Source organism: Myotis daubentonii, chromosome 10, assembly GCF_963259705.1.
Source record: "Myotis daubentonii chromosome 10, mMyoDau2.1, whole genome shotgun sequence".
Lineage (NCBI taxonomy): Eukaryota > Metazoa > Chordata > Mammalia > Chiroptera > Vespertilionidae > Myotis > Myotis daubentonii.
In genome coordinates, this window is record NC_081849.1 from 42,625,938 (window position 1) to 42,638,907 (window position 12,970).

Consider the following 12,970-nt stretch of genomic DNA (forward strand, 5'->3'; position numbering starts at 1 on the left):
AATGAAATAGAGTTTCTTGCCCTCAAGGGTTGAGCAATAGGAAGTCATTGCTGATAAATCTGGGTTTGGAATCACCATTTCAAATTTTTGATTATGTTGATGAATTTGTGGTCAAGGCTCACTTTGAAATCAGAAATAATAAGTTAGCAAATTGATTTATTAAAAATAACATTTGGGAGCCATTTGGCAAGTGATTACAAGACAGAGAATTATTTCTGAGTCTGCATTCATGAGAAATAGAAATCATACTTAGCAATAATTGCCCTTCTGTGAACAGTCATTTTCTTTTGCAACTTGGCATCTAAAACAAATTGGACAATGTTACTTGTTTATAATAAAATTGAAGTTTTGTACCATTTAAATTACATGTCTAATTCTTGAACTGGACATGCTACTGTCTAAATTTGTTTTAGTGCATCACATTCAATTTATTTCATTTGTAATGTGGAAACTGGCTTCCATATCACCAAGTATTTATTAGTGCTTCTTTCCTTTCCTGTGTAGGTAATGTCCCCCACTCCGTGGCCCACCTTCCCCCACTTCCAAGCACATGAGATTGTGTCCAAGGTCTGAAAGGACACTGTTGGCAGAGGCTTGTATCCTGCAAACAGCCCCCTCCCTTCCCTTCCCAGGCCTCCACACCCATTTGACTCTGTTCTCAATTTCCCATTTGTCCTGGTGACCCATAAAAAGGCAGCGCTAGTGTGGGAGGCAACCAATCGATGTGAGAGAGATGTTTCTCTCTCTCTCTTTCTCCCCCTTCCAGCCTCTCTTCCACTCTCTCTAAAAATAATAATAATCAATGGAAAAATGTCCTCCAGGAGGATTAACAACAACCAAAAAAAGAGTAAAGGAATTGGTTGTCACAGAATAGTCATGAGGATGTCCCAGTAAAGTACAGCATAGAGAAAATAGTCAATAATATTCCAAAGACTAGGCGAGGTGCTGGATGAGTACAGGATTTATGGGGGCGGTCACTTACTAAGTTATGTCATGTCTGGTCACTGGGTTGTACACCTGAAACTAATATAATAGTGTATGTCAACTGTAATTGAAAATAAAAATGATTAAAAAGGAAAAAAAGGCAGCATTAGGTGGAGAAAGCTGAGAAAGGGAAAGAAAGTCAGCAATGACTGTGTTCTCCTGTAACCTTTCTCCCCCACATGCAAATGCCTCATGGCCTTGTCCCCTCCCTCACCAGGGACTGAATTGGGGGCTTTGGGTGGAGCCCAACAGGATAGAGAAGGTGGGTGGGTCAACAGGCAAAGACTGGCTTAATGGGCATAAAGGTCCTGGGTTCAAGGATTCTACCACTTTTCCCCTACCCAGCCCTAAACCAATGACCGCTGGGTGGGTGGGAGAGGTGGCTTATCAAACTTCACTATTTCCTCAGGGCACTAGAACCTGGTCTTGGGCAAACGATAGGAATAGGATCCTTGCTTACCCTTTAGTTTTGAGAGTGGTCCTACACCACGCACAGAGACACTCAGACACCCCACTTTGCACCTAAGCTTCTCCCTTATTCTCACCTCTCTCTCTCTCTCTCTCTCTCTCCTCTCTCTCTCTCTCTCTCTCTCTCTCTCTCTCTCTCTCCCTCTCTCTCTCTCTCTCTCTCTCTCTCTCTCTCTCTCTCTCTCTCCCTCTCTCTCTCTCTCTCTCTCTCTCTCTCTCTCTCTCTCTCTCTCTCTCTCTCTCTCTCTCTCCCTCTCTCTCTCTCTCTCCCTCTCTCTCCTCCCTGCATCCTCTAGCCCACTGAACCAGGGGCTGGTAGAGAGAAGCACACACCAGACTCTGAAGCTCGTGGGTGACCCCCACATACACCTGGGACTCTAAGTGCCCGGACACCCAGGCCCAGGCCATCGGGTGCCTGGCTTGCCATGGGACTTTGCATAAGCCCAGGCCTCTGCCCCCAATGTACAGACTGAGCTAACTGATATTCAGGAGGCTCCCAGCTCACTCCTGTCACAGTTCTTTGTTGTGGGATCAGGACGGACTGTGCTTTCTGCGGCCCTTCTTCAGGGTGACTGTGCAGGTCCCTTCCATTCCCTGGAACTCTGCCAGCTGGAATGAGGGGGTGTGGTAGGACAGACTGGGCTTCTGCACCCGGGGGTGGGTCTGAATCTGGCCTCTGTCACTACAGGGCTGTATGGCCCAGCGTGATTTCCTTTGCCACTTTGAGCTTTGTTCCCCCTCCCCCACCCCCATCAGTAAAATGCACATAATACCCGCCTCACAGGTGTGGCATAAGCCTACCTGGGAACGCTGTGTTAAAAGCCCAGCAGGCAGTAGTGAGTGGGTGAATAAACACTACTTCCGATGGGGGTTGACAGAGAAAGTATTTGCAATACTTGGGACATACATACAGTAACAAAATTCTTTGTTGATTACCTGAGATTCAGACTGTACTTTATTTTGCATCCCACTACATATCTGTTATGTTGGGAGGGTCTCTTGAGGTCCAGAGTAGGGGCTGCACATGCTGTCCAGAGGTCAAGTCCTGCCCACAGCTCCATTTTGGTCTTAGCCTGTGAGCTAAGAATGGACTTCACATCTTTAAATGGCTGTAAAAAGAAGCAGCAAAGGAGGGAGAAGATGGGGGAAGAAGAGGGAGAGGGGAGGGGGAGGGGGAGGGGCAGGAGACTCTATACCTGCACTTGCAAAACCTAAAATATTTACCTTTATTATCTTGGCCCTTTACAAAAAGAGTTTGCTGACCCGCAGTTGGTGAGGGGACTAAATGTTTTCAATATTTGTATACCTAGTCAGGGCCAGGTGGGAGAATAAACTAGAAAAGCTAAGTCCCCCACAGGGGCAGGCACCAAAAAGGGTGGGGGAAGGCTGACAGGAAAACCCCTGTGAGTTAAGGGGCCCTCAACCCCAGAAGGCCTGCTTGACTCCTCCCCCTCCCTCCCTGCCTGCAGTCTCTCAGCCTAGTCTGACCCATCCAGGCCTTTCTATAAATGGTCACCAGGTGTCCCAAAGTCCCAGGGTCCTCTCTCCAGTCTCTTTGAATGCCTCCCCTTTCTTAACTGACCAGGGATCTGGGAGAGAATTTCTGCAAAGCCCCAGAGGGCAGGCAGGTCTGCTGGCCTGTCTCTTTAAATTTTAGGTAAGTTAGGAGGAGGGAGGGAATTTCTCTGCACAGCTTCCCAGGAGCTCCTGCCCAGGGGCCCAGTGAGGGAGTCCCAGCTCTGCCAAAGGTAACAAACTCTGAGGCCTCTCTGCAGTCTGGCTGGGGTACCTCCTGTGTGGGCCAGGGTAGGAGATGGGGGCGCTACAGGGACTGGGCAGGCCGGCCATTGGGTAGCCCAGGTGGCCCTAAGGTGAGTCCAGGGAGGTCTGGCCTTGGCCTCAGCCCCACAGGGAGCCCACCCTACACGACATGGGTTTGTTGCTGCCCAAGAAGAAGGGGCTCATTCTCTGTCTGTGGAGAAAGTTCCACATATGGACGTTCCAGAGACAGGAGTTACGGGCTCAGAGCAAAGATGAGCAAAACATGCTGTTGCAGAAGTAAGCCTGAATCTGCTGCCCCTGCCCACTTCCAGGTGTGTCCCTCACCCGCTTCCTCACCTCCCTCTCCCCGCTCCCTCTCCCCCGTCCTTCTCCCTCCTCCCCCTCCCCCTCCCCCCTTCCCCCTCATCTCTGTCTGTCTGTACAGACTGTGCTTCCAGGCCTGGCTCCTTGGGAGCATGTTGTCTCAAGAGTCTTCGCCTGTGGAGCCCCAGGATGCCAGGTGGGTGGGGGGATTCTAGGAGGAGGCGCTTGGTATCTGTAAGATCCAGTCCAATCACGCATGACCCTTGAACAATGCGGGAGTTGAGGACACCAAGGTTGTGCAGCCAAAAATGCACGCATATGCAGATTCCCAACCGCCAGCTGACCCGTGAACAATGTGGATTTCAGCTGTGAGGTTCAATTAAGCCGCGCTGGTTAATTGAACTGAGTGGGTCAATTGAAAAAGATCCACATTAACCGGGTTTTCTCAGTGGTTAGAGCATCAGACCGAAGGGTCATGGGTTGGGTTCCCAGTCAAGGGCTCCTATCTCAGTTGTTGGTTCAATCCCCAGCTCCGGTCAGAGTTTTCGTAGGGGAGGCAACCAATCCATGTGTTGCTCTTATATTAATGTTTCTTTCTCTTTCCTTCCCTCTCCTCTCTCCTTTCCACTCTCTAAACATCAATGGAAAAATATCCTCGGGTGAGGATTAAAAACAAAATCCACTTCTAAGTGAACCCACGTAGTTCAAACCCATATTATTCAAGAACTGACTGTACTTCCCTAAAGGCCAAAAGGCCAGGCACCTTGTTGGGCCTAAGAAGGATTGTAGCATCACTGAACCGTCATCAGAGACATGCCTTATGGCTCAGAACAATGCCTTCCAGTGCTACTCCCTGCCCTTCGAGCAGTCTTTCTGGGAGTCATACAGGGCATATAGTGTATATACATGTGAGAGTGAATGAACAAACGAAGGAACGAATGAATGAATGAATGAAACAGAGTATCTGCAGACTCTAGTAACCTCAAAAGAAGAGAAAAATGTGATCACGATTTTAAGTCCTATGTATTGATTGCATGATCCATTGACCTCTGTCCTGCTACATGTGGGACCCTGGGAATGGGAGGGTATGAAGAGAAACAAAGCTGAGACGTAGCCTGGAATTTGTTGCTCTCTATTGGGGAAGAAAGGCATGGGCAACTGGCCAAAATATATGTAGTGTCCATGCTTACACTCTCTCTCATCTCTCTCATCAGATTGTGGAATTGGAGAGGTACTAACTAGAGTTTGAGCCCTAAGGAAATCTCAATTGTTGCTCCAGCCCCTGAAAATGTCCCTAAATCCATCTGATGCTCTCCACCCCTCCAAATCCCCTCCACTCCAGCAGCTTAGAGGTGGGAGCTGGACAGGAGGGGACATGGAGGAAGCTTAAAGCCATCTCTGTGTGTGGCCTCCTCTTCAAAATCTCTGTGCATTGCCTCACCAGGAGGTGGCACGGCTGAAGGATATCCTAATGTTAGGGTTCCCTGGGCTCCTAAAAGGCAGATAATATGTCTATTCTTAGGGGAAAGCCTAAAGTTATTATGTCTGAGGGTCTTTCTCCGTCTACAAATGCCTGATCCTAACCAGGAGGGAGGAGGCCGAGGTCACCTGGAGCCCCTGTGTTGTTGTTGTTTTTTCTTTTGCTCAAGGATTCTGGACTGGGAATGTGCTCATTTTTGGCTTCCCATCTCTCACATCAGCCACCCACCTCTGTCCCCCAGGCCTGGGAGAGGGGAGGCTGAGCACATATCTGGTTGATGATGTCTTGATGCAACAGAATGGAGTTGTAGACTCAGGGATAAGTGGTTCCACTCTTCCAACTCTTAGGACCCCAGGACTGGGGAGCCAGGTACAGAGTGGAATGGATGGATGAAATTCTCTGTATGTCCAAGTGAGGTGAAGACAGAGTGAAGGACCACAGCCTGGCTGAGAGTGGGCTGCTTCCGCCTGCCTTTTCTGCCCTGTTTCTTCTTAAGACCATCCTGTTGACTTGCTCTTGTACCTTGGGCTAGAAATTTGTGATGTCACCACTTTGAGGGATTCCCCTCCATTTCCTGATCTCCCTGCCTGATCCCACAGGTCCTTGGCCCATTTCTTTCTGAACCCCAGGAGCTTGGAGTATTGATTACCCTCTGGGGGGAAGGACCCTGAAATAACCAGGGAGTGGAGTGGCCTAGGCTGTGCCATCAGCCAGCCTAAGGAAGACGCAAATAATTAGATAAATATGAGATGACCACGAAAATGGGGACAACATGGTCAGGTCAGGGGACAAGATGATGGAAAAAAAAATAACAAACAATGTTACCAGCACTGATCTTATCTCACATGGTTAGGTAGGAAGTTAGACTTGAGCAGTTGGAATGGGGCCTGCCCTGGGGTCCTGAGCAAGGGCTGGACCAACATTGCCTTCAGACAGCCTCTCTATGAATGGCCCAGCAGACGGCCAGCAGGCAGGTTCAGAGCCAGCCAGTTCTGGGTACGAGCTCAGAGGAAAATGACATGACCTCAATGCCAACGTGACCTTCTAGGGCCCTGGACTAATTATAATGAAATTTACATTTCAGTTTTGACCCGCCTCTCCACTGGCCCACTCCTTGTTTGGAATGTATTTTCAATAATGTAAACCCCATTATGCCTTACCTTTATTTTTGTTGACCTTAAAATCTTTTCTGCATCCGTTAAAAGAATTGAGGTCCCAGCTGGTACCCTCAATGGGTAATATAATTCCTAACCCAGTTGTGGGAGGGGGGCCTTTATCCCCTGTGAAGAAGATAGGCCCAGAGAGAGCAAGGGATTTGTGCATAGAGCTCAGAGGGGGATTCAGGGTGGGGATGAGGGGATTCTAGGAGGTGGGGCATGGTCCAGTGAAAAGGGAAGACTTATGGTCTCTCCAGGATGATGGGGAACCCAGTGTTCCTCTCCCTAATTATCTTTACTATGCTATTAAACTGGAACTGCTAAGCATTCCTCTGCAGGCTACTTCAGTGGTACATTACATTAGTCAAACATAAGAAATATTGCTAAAGTCAATTTAAAAAAATTGCCAGACTAAAATTTGGGGAGGGAATTATGTTAAATAGAGAAATAAGTACTAAAGACAAAGGGAGTGTATATAAAATACTGTGATTAGCTCAGCCAAGTCACACAGGTAGAAAAAGGACAGACAACTTACCTGAAGCACAAGAATTTCTCCGAAGGAAAAATGAGGTTCTGACAACAGAAGTGGAGAGAATGAATAACAAAAAGAGAAAAAAATTAACAATGGGAAACTGTAATCCAAGTGAGTACATGAGTACCATGCGGTTGTGTTCTAGTACAAAAAAATAAGAAAATGCTGTGATTTATGGTAGAGACTGCTAGATATTGCTGAGAAAAAAAAAATGTTTTGGGAGGAAGAGTTTGTTATCTGTTTGTTTGTGTTAGAGTCCACATATAAGTGATAGCATGCAGTATTTATCTTTCTCTGTCTGGCTTATTTTTTAAGCATAAAGCCCTCCAGTTTCATCCATGTTATTGCAAATGATAGAATTTCCTTCTTTTTAAGGTTGCATATTACTCCATTGTCTATATAACTTTTTTTTTAATCCATTTGTCTGTAGGCAGACACTGTTTTTTCCAGACCTTGGCTACAGTAAATAATGCTGCAATGAACATGAGAGTGCAGATATCTATTCAAATGGGGATCATGTTTCCTACTCAGAATTGGAAGGAAGGATGTTTATGACACCAACTGACATGTGTAAAAGATGTAGGGATGAAAAACTATAAGCACCTAGAAAGAAAGGGGACCATACAGTATTTGTCAGGACCACTGTTCAAGTTCATACATAGTTTAAAATTATGGCATTTCAGTGAGCCTGTATGAATGAAGATGTGCTTATTTTCCTGGATTTACATAGAGTGCAAAGCAGTCTTGCAGAGTTTTTTAGCGACACACACACACACACACACACACACACACACACGGTGGAAATATTTTTTACTGTGAAACTGAGGGAAAGGTAAGCTTTATAAGCAGCATGAAGGCTCACTAGAATTTTTGATCTGATGTTAGAACAATTTTGAAAGCAATATAAGGCCTCTGAGTCTTCACTCGATATACTGCACAAGATTAATTTTAATGGCATTGATGAAGTGGCAATGACACAGCGGGCAGAGTTGATTGACTTGTTAAGATGGCTCTTGGAGCTACAGAAATTGGACACTGGACCTAGAAGATGAACATGGTAACTCTAAAAGAGTAGAAGAACAACATTAATAAAGAGAAAAACCAAGATGGAGAAGAAAAGCAGTCAACTCACAAATAAAATCAAAAGATTGTTGTTTAAAAAACTATTAGTCCAGGAGTGTGGCTCAGTTGTTGAGCATAGACCATGAACCAGGAGGTCATGGTTCAATTCCCAGTCAGGGCACATGGCCCGGTGGTGGGGTCGATCCCCAGTAGGGGGCATGCAGGAGGCTGCTGATCAATGATTCTCTCTCATCATTGATGTTTCTCTGTCTCCTCCCTTCCTCTCTGAAATCAATAGAAATATTAACAAATAAAATACCATTAAAATAAGCAATATTTGGCAAATATGATTCAGATGTTATTGAAATTTAATTTTCTGTTGAAAACAATTAGCAAGCACTAATAGTAATAATAATAAATTATTTTTGAGCATGCCACTTTTACTTGAAAAGTAATAGATTAGGCACAAAACATGATATTAAGTTATTTTCTAATTTGTCACCTTTACCTTTCTTGATTTTCTATGATTGTGTGCATGTGAAAAAAAACTTTGGATTTTTAAAATTTGAAGAACCCTACGCATAGCAGAAAGAAAAAAGAAAAACAATATGTAGCTCCTGCCATTACTTGCTTTTAAGAAAGGCTTATTCCTGTTGTTAGTGCTTACCAATAACTCTCTATCTCCTCTATAATCCTCACTAGTGCGACTGTTTAAAAACCATCACTACATTTGTAGTATTTTTATTAGTTGTAGTGTTTGAACAAGGACCTCTAAGGGATCATATCACAGGAATTGAAGTAGCAGAGAATATATCCATTAACTTTGATTATTTGGAGTAATTCAGAATAGGTACAGAGTATCATTCCCATGTAAATTTCTTGAGTAATATCTAAATTTCTTAAGTTTCTCTAAGGATTTTGTGTACAAATAGTATTATGTAATTCTATGCTCTAACTACTTCCTTATGCAAAGATCAAAGTTTTGAAAATATAATGGTTTCTTTTTACTGCACTTACTTTTATCCTCCTCTTTTCTCACTTTGGGGATACACTCTCCAAAGTTGTTCAGAAAGAAATAAAAACACCTTTAGATCTTTGGGTTTCCTCATTCAGCCAAGGAAAACACTGAATGTGGACATCAAATGCTCCAGTAACATTTTTATGATTTGTCATTAGAGTATTTTTCTTCCTTTGAGTTTTCTTTTTAACATTGTTAGCTTAAGTCTATGAGAGACCATGGTCCCTCAAAAGCCAATAATTTGCTTTAAGCTAAAATTTTAATTTAATTCAAATATATTTTTTCAAAATTAGAAATTTAACTTTGATGATTATTCAGTCAATGTGACATCAGTGTGCATGTGTTATGAAAGTTCAAAAATGTATAAAGGAAACCATTCATAAAATTTTGATAAAAATTTTAAATGTTTATCGACAAAAGCCTATATAATGGGATAAATATTTGGTTGAAAACAACACACATATCTTATAAAAACACTTTCTATAGAAATAGATATGTTATACCCTTCTTCTAAATAAGATAAATTTAGAATGCTACATTTAAAATACTACCTATTCTAACTTAATTTTAAACAGATTAGAAGTTGAAAACTGTTACTTATCTATAAAATCAAAATAATAAAATTTCCAAAAACTAAACCTATTTCCTCCTTTAATTGATATATTTAGAATTTTGAATAGTAACTTTTTTTTTAAGCTAGAACATTTGGCATCTAATATGTTAAACTCATTAATAGGTTTGAGGAAGACAAAGGTGAATAAGGTGATTGTTTCTGTCTTGGAAATGCCTACTTAACTTTCAGGGGAAAAAGTATATTATTTCAAGAAATAAATGTCTATTATTCTCCGGAAAAAAATGTTCATGGACATAAAAATGTTTATGGACAGAAAAAATAATTTTATACTCTTATTTTTATCATTATAATTTCACTAGCACTATTAAGTTGAGTTAATACTTTAATTATACATACATTAAATATTTATTATTTCAAAATATTTTTCTAAATATTTGTTCAGATTCAATTCTGCAACACTTAAATATTGCAGTAACAGAAAGAAAATTCACCTCAAAGACCAGGTTAGTAAGTAAATTGAAAATAATCTAATTTAAAATGCCTGAAGTAAGTAAAATGAAAAACTGCATGATTCATTATATTCTTTTGGTGTTATTTACTTAATGAACACAAACTTGTCATCATTTTCCCCTTATTCTTGCCATTAAATAAGAACATGAAGATTAAGGATAATTTTATTTCTTTACATGTAGCAGTTTTTGGCTATAGTCCTCTCTCTCTCTCTCTCTCTCTCTCTCTCTCTCTCTCTCTCTTTTAGTTCTGATCTTGCACATTACATAAATTATCTCAGATTTTTGTACATTTCAGTTTTAAAGTTTCCATTTGTTTTTTCTAATTGTTTTCATTTTCTCTTTTAAGATTTATTTTTTAATTATAAGCATATTTCCCTTTGTGTCCATGAACATAATTATTACATTTTTTTACAATCCTTGCCTTATTGCAGCATCTGGGTTATCTCAGATTGGTTGGAATGTCTCTTGAATACCTGTCAATTTTTTTTCTCCCTGGCATTGTTAATGAAACTATTATATAGATTCCAGTTTTGATTATCAGTTTATTTTGTTCATTAGATTCCACATATGATGTCTCATGGAGGGACCTGGAGAGTATTATACTAAGCAAAATAAGCCAGCCAGAGGAAGTCAATTATCACATGATCTCATTCATATGTGGAATCTAATGTACAAAATAAACTGATGAACAAGACAGATCTAGAGACATAGAAGCATGGAACAGACTGACGAATCTCAGAGGGAAGGTGGAGTGAGGGTGGGAAGAGATTAACCAAAGAACTTAAAATCATACTAGAGGCCCGATGCACGAAATTCATGCCCCTGCCCACAACCGCCCCCACCGCCGCTGCCGCCGGGGACTCTGCTGCCTCTGCCACCTCTGCTGTAGCCCCATCTGCTGCGGCTTTTTCCAGAAGGATGGATGTCCAGAAGGATGTCTAATTAGCATATTATTCTTTTATTATTATAGATATCCATAACCCATGGACACAGACAAGAGTGTGGTTAAGGCCTAGGAGGCTGCAGGATGGAAAGGATCAATAGGGGAAAAGGGGGGGGGGGCACCTGTAATACTTTAAACAATAAAGATAATTTTTTTTTTAAAAAAAAAAAAGCAAGTTTCTATCAGTTCTTACAACTTCACATGTCAGAGACTGAGGCCTGTTTTCAGGTAAAAGCTCATAAAAGTGGAAACCTCACCCAGTGTCATTACCACCTTCCAATTGCTGACTCCGCAGTATCTTCTACCTACTTTGGTGATTCTCCAGCAATTCCTGATAATTGCATATTTTATTTATTTATCCCCGAGAGTTTATAATAGTCTGTTGGAGGAAAGGTGGGATAAGAGAGCCACTCTATCATTACTGGAAGCAGAACTTCCTCCATAAATTTTCACATCTAATTCTCCAACAAATTTATCTCTGGCTGAGAATAGTTCCATTAATATTCATGGCACATATGTTTCTCTTTTCAGAACTGTTCTGTTCAAAATATCTTCAACTTATTGTCTAATACTATGAAGAAGAAACATATTGTATTAATTATAATTGCTATTAAAAATGTGTCTGTATCCTACAACAATATGGAGTTGCTATAAATATATGTTTAATTTCATGCAACTGCCTCCACATAAAATAGGGCAGATAGGACCATTTTAACACTTAAATCCAAGATACACATGTCAAAATATGGGTAATACTTTAACACATTTAAAAATCACTTGAAAGGTAGACTGTATGATTTATTTTAACTTCAAGGTGTATCATTTGTCTTAGAATTCATGCTATTTTGTATAATAATTGATAGCATTTGGGGATGTCTTGGTGGCACATACAATCATGGTGTCTTTGATTTGAAGAAATGATGTAAAATATATTTTCTTATGTTCATTTGATAGTAAGGGAATTAGAAACCTTTTGATTCTCTTAGACTTAAATATATACTTTAATAAAGATAAACCATATTTTCTACTATATTTATTTCAGTCATTTTACTGCAACCTTCTTAAAAAGTTAAGTAATAAAAATTGCAAATAAAAAATGTTATTTTTTTCTCTAGATTCCATCATGAGTTTGTCTCTGTGTATGGAAAGAGAACATGGAATTTAAACACTAAGTAGTAAAAAAGCAACTTCTGCAATGACAGAAGTTAATACTATGCTATGAAATCAAGTTCTCAACACATTAGGAGCAAAATCCCCAAAAAGGGATATGATTTTCGTGTGGGCTCTAAAGTAAGGGAAACAAATCACAATTTTTCCTGTCTAATATAAGAAACTTTCAGCTGTAAAAATTAATGACAAAGCAAAATGCTTTATAAACTAGATAGAAGTAATGTGTTTCTAAAACTAGGCATCTGGCCAGTTGTCATTGTTGTCTAATTCCACAAATATCTTTTCAAGCCAAGACTGTCAAATGAACTTGAACAAAATTACCAGAATTACGAAATCTTCTATAGAGATCATGAGCCTTGGATCCTTGGAGATACTCTGATATTAAGTTTTGTATGGTGGCCAAAGAAAGTTAAAACAATCTCTTGTCACATTTTTTTCACTTGGCTTTCTCATCACAGTTTTAGCTTTAGGAGGATGTTAACACTGGGTGCTAAAAATTCTAAGCAGCTAACTTTTTTTAAAAATATATTTTTATTAATTTCAGAGAGGAAGGGAGAGGGAGAGAGAGAAACATCAGTGATGAGAGAGAATCATTGATCAGCTGCCTCCTGCACGCCCCCTCCTGGGAATTGAGCACTGGCTGAGTAGCAGTTTACTTATTTATTTACATTTTCCAGTCACATAGTAGAGGAGGAGACTATACTATTGAAATGCTTTTAGAAGGATAGATGGGGCTACAAACAGGGCTTTGGTATAAAAAAGAAATGCATGAGAGTAAAAATTAACAATAAGCAAAGAAAATTATACATATTTCAATAACCGATAAAAATTCAAGTTAGATATCAGGGAATTATCAGCATTGCAAGATAATAAATTGGTAAATTCTAACTTGGAGTCTCATGTTTTAGCAGAACATTTCCTCTCAAAAGAAATATTCTAATCCTTTTGTACTTGTAGAATCTGAATAATATTTTTCTTAATTTGG